The following is a 4444-nucleotide window of genomic DNA, read 5'->3' on the forward strand; positions in this document are numbered from 1 at the left end:
TGTCCACCCATTGGAACTCTTTCAGGCAGACTACAACTCAGAGTCCATCACCCAACTTTTCTGTGCCTTAGTCACTCTCACTCCCAGGTTTTGCTCACCTCTACTCCTTGGCGCATTCTGTCTCCAAAGTCTGGAAGGCCCTTCCAGCCCAACTACCTCTCCTCATCCAGGCAAGGCGCCCTCTTCTATGCACTGGGCACCTGAGGTGCATGTCTACCATCTGCTTACGTGAAGTTCATGAATGTGCCTCCCCTTTGCCCCCAAAACAGTTCGGCAGTTCCCTGGAGCCAAACACAGAGCCCTGCACAGTACCTGCCACAGGGTGATGATCCCTGAAACCAATGCACACACACCTGTCCCATTCACCTTCCTACAGCACAGCTACTCAAACAATTTCCACAGCTCACCACAGCTCACCACTGCCTACAGAACCCGAGTAACCTCCTAAACACTGAAATGACATTCAAGGCTCTCCCCTGCACCTATATTTCCAGACTTCAGACAACCTGTTTCTTCTCATAGCCAAATAAAGAACAAATGTGTGGTCCTCACACACCCAGGTCTGTACCAGATATAGGTTAGCTAATGCTGCTCTCCTCTGGGCCTTCCACCACTTGTGCACATCCTACCCAACCCTGGGTGAATTCCAAGTGCAATCTTGTCCTGACTCCCCATTTTTCCTTTAGCACCCCATAATTTATTGACATTTCTGCTCCTTATGTCACCTATCAAACTCTGCCCTCAATTATAAGCATTCAGTGGTGACTTATGCTTCTATTAAATGATTAGCTAATGTCAAGTGATTTTTATCTTTTTTCCCTTGACAGATTGACAGATGTGGCATTGCTGTAATTTTCTGGATGGTCTACAAACACTGACTGGATCAGAGTGCACCGCTGACATTTTCTCTTTTTTCTCAACCTCACCTTGTTAAAACAAACTTCTCCCACGCCCTTTTCTCCCCACCCCGCCTCCCGCCTACTGCTTGTGCAGCACCCCAGCCGCCGCCCCGCGGCTCTCCCACGCCCGCACTAGTTACCACCACGGGGCCAAAAGGGCTTTTGACCTTGATCCCAAGTGGAAGAGTATGACGCTGCTGGAGAGCTCCGCTTCTGGGCGCTGCGCCGCAGGCTGCAGAGGCATGACCTGCTCCCTCCGCGCCTGGACTCCCGCACCTGCCTGCTCTTTGTTCTCTAACACAAAGGTTCCCAGCCTCGAGGCTGCGCTCGGAAACACCTGGAGAACTTTTTAATTGCTCTTACCTGACCCCGCTTCCAACCCAGAAATTCCGATTTAATAATCAGGGAGCAGGCTAGCTATCGAAATTTTTAAACGTCGCTGAAGGTTTACATTCAAAATCTTGGCCTGCGCGTCGGGTCTTCGCGACCTAATTTCCAGCTTCTTAATCTGACCGCCTGGGGGAAAAAAAGAAAGAAAGAAGAAAGAAAGGAGAGCGGCCCAAATAGCGCCCGGAGCCCGGCGCTGCCCCACCCCTGCGCCTGCAGATTTAGCCTCTGGCGTGCGCGGGGATACACCCCTGAGCTTTGCCCAGCAGCAATCCAGGGACAGCAGTGCCCGAGGCGGACGACACCGGCTTCTCCGCAGACTGCGAGGGCAGCGTGTCCGGGGTGAGTTGCCGGGGGCCGGGCACGACCGCCGGGAGGCCAGCCCGCGCGGCCGGGTCGGGCGNTTTTTTTTTCACCTATCCCTCTACAACCCACCCCTCTGGCAATCATCAATTTGTTCTCTGTATCTATGGGTCTGTTTCTGTTTTGTTTTATTCATTTTTTTGGTTTGGGTTTTTTTTTTGTTTTTTTTTTTTTTAGATTCCACAAATAAGAAATCATTCAGCATTCAGTACTTGTTTTTCTCTGTCTTGTTTCACTTAGCATAATACCCTGTAAGTCCACCCATGTTGTTGTAAATGGCAAGGTTTCTTTCCTTTTTATTGGTGAGTAATAAGGCTTTTCCATCCAAAGCAATGATCTTTAAATGTAATTTCTATTCCTAAGCCTGTGGATGCTTGCTTTGCAATGTACTGCAGTTTTCACAACCAGAAATTCTAAATCTTTGAAGAATTCTAATAATTCTTTGATGTGCTTTATTACAATGCCCATGCGTATGCTTTTCTTCTTTTAATGATTTACTGACAAGGTTTACTGCCTTAGCAATGTAGTTCCTCTTCTGGTGCTCAGACAGGAGAGTTAATATTTGTGTAGGTGCCTCAGGCATAGGCTGTGGGGACAATGGGCAAACCAGCCTTCCGCCCAAGCTCTTCCACTGCCCCCATGTGGAACTCTTCTGCCTCCTGTGGCCACAACCACCGCCACCTCCACTTCTGCTGCTGCTGCCACTCATGTCACCACCAATTCGGGCACAGGTCCAGGCCCAGCTGCCTCCTTGGGGCCCTGTGGCACCCCAAACTGCCCCAAGGCATGAACATGCATGCAGAGCCAACAGCTATGTGTGCGTGGGTGGCTGCTGAACAGCAGTCCTATGTGCACACTGCCACATAGCCTGTGCACATGCTCCATTGTCCTATCGAATTCAACTTACAAAACACAAGTTCCAAGATAAATGATGACAAATTTTAAGACACCAATGGCAGACACTGCACTAAGTACAGGGTCCTTCTTGGAACACAACCCTGTGCAGCCTCAAAGCTGTCCCTGCTGTTATGTGTCACATACTGAGCAAGAGAGGCCACAAGATAGCTGGCTCAAATTCAACTCCCAGTGTGCCAACTAGCTGACCTTCACCAAGTTCACTAAGCCCCAGTTTTCTTACCTGTAAAATGAAAGTAATACTATGCCCCAACTCAAAGAATTGCTGTAGGAATTGTGTTACAGTAATCCACGTATAGCTCTTAGCACAGAGCCTGGCACATTGCAAAAGTTTGATAAATTATAGAGCTACATAATTTTATTACCCATGATGAGAGGCAGGAGAGCATTGCAGTCAAGATTGTGGCCCTATTTGGAATCCAGTCCTGGTGCCACCAATTGTCAACTGAAACTCCAGGCAAGTCAACCTCTCTGTGCTTCAGGTTTCTCATCTGTAATAAAATTCGTTGATTAATGCATGTAAATAACTCAGAAAAGTGCCTGGCACATTGCAAGGACTCAGTAAGTGTCAGCTCTTACTATTTTCCATTATCATAATTTATTCCTCACAACAACCAGACTAGGTATGTGTTCTGATGTTCACTTTATGGATAAGAAAACTGAAGTGCCAAGAGGTCATGTAGCAGTTTACCCAGTGTCACACAGCCAACAAGGAGAAGAACTGCGCCCCAAAGACAGGCTACTGCACTTCTATCCAGCCCGAGCTGATTCCAAGGCCTAAACTCATAACCACTTGTTAGTCCCGAATATAGAAGACATTCAAAACAGGGTGGTGAGGGTCCCACATCATCTAAGTAACTTCTGCAAAACCACAGTTAGAAAACTTCTGGATTTAACTGATTTCCAAAATCCTTTCCAGTTCTAACATCCTATAAACCCAATCAATCAAAACTGCATTCCATCACCTTTTGATTTTTTTACATTTGAATTTCACTCACCTGCAGTTTCTACACTGACATACCTGAACAACCCTTGACAGAGGGAACAGAGCAACAGACAAATGATGGCCATGTGCCATATTGCATGCTGGTACTGCCTTTCAGCCTCTGACCACGAGTCAGCCATTCAGTTTCCTCCTCAGTCTCTGCTGAGCCAGGATCCATTGTAACTTTTCCCACGCTGCTCTCTCTTCCTCTTCTTCCGCATTTATCCCTGGCTGCTCCTCGGGAACAACCATATTTCAGCAGAGGCCAGGCTGGGCTCCAAACTCACCCAGGAGTGACCTGTGACTGGGGGCAGAGAGAGGACAGAGGACGGCCCTATAAGGGTGGGAGAGAAGTCAGGTATACCAGCTGATGGCCCTCACAGGGGACAGGTGTTGGTCCCACGCTGGGGAAGACCATGCTCCCCATCTGGCAAAACTACAGAGGTGCTTCTCCAGGAGGTTTTGCTATTGTCATTTTCTAAACTGTAAAGGTAAGACTGTGGCATAGTATGTGCAAAACCCATAATCATGAATGAGATGATATGGAAGCTCTCTGTGAATAAATCTCTTAAAGAGCATGCGTCTACTGCTAAACGTGAAGAATCAAATCTAAAAGCAAAGAAATTGCTTGCCTTGGTGCAGAAGGCCCCCCGCTGCACGTGGGGGCTAGCCTGGGAGCACCACAGGGTCGGGCACTGTGGGTAAAAGGAAGGGGGTTAGGGGTTGGTAGGAGACTTGGGGTGCGGTGAACATGTGCAAACCGGGGTGTGTTCCCTGGGTGTGGGTGTAGGAAAAGGTGCTGCATGCTCCAGCCGGAGCCCCCTGAGCCTCTGCTTGGGGGTGCTCTCCATTGTACCCACAGGCACCTCTGGAAGCAGCAGGTCTCAAAGCAAAC

The 4444-nt window shown here is 48.7% G+C and overlaps 1 protein-coding gene across 1 annotated transcript in view; it reads left to right on the forward strand.

Moving 5' to 3' along the window:
• Positions 1-1038: 1038 nt before the first annotated feature.
• LOC109394445 (epidermal retinol dehydrogenase 2-like) overlaps positions 1039-4444 on the forward strand; it is a 31935-nt gene continuing 28529 nt past the window's right edge. The window contains exon 1 of the mRNA XM_019664523.1: positions 1039-1628. The gene's annotated coding sequence lies outside the window, so the exon portion shown is untranslated. The remainder of the gene's footprint in view (positions 1629-4444) is intronic.

Source organism: Hipposideros armiger, unplaced genomic scaffold (assembly GCF_001890085.2).
Source record: "Hipposideros armiger isolate ML-2016 unplaced genomic scaffold, ASM189008v1 scaffold_425, whole genome shotgun sequence".
In the NCBI taxonomy this organism is placed as follows: Eukaryota; Metazoa; Chordata; class Mammalia; order Chiroptera; family Hipposideridae; genus Hipposideros; species Hipposideros armiger.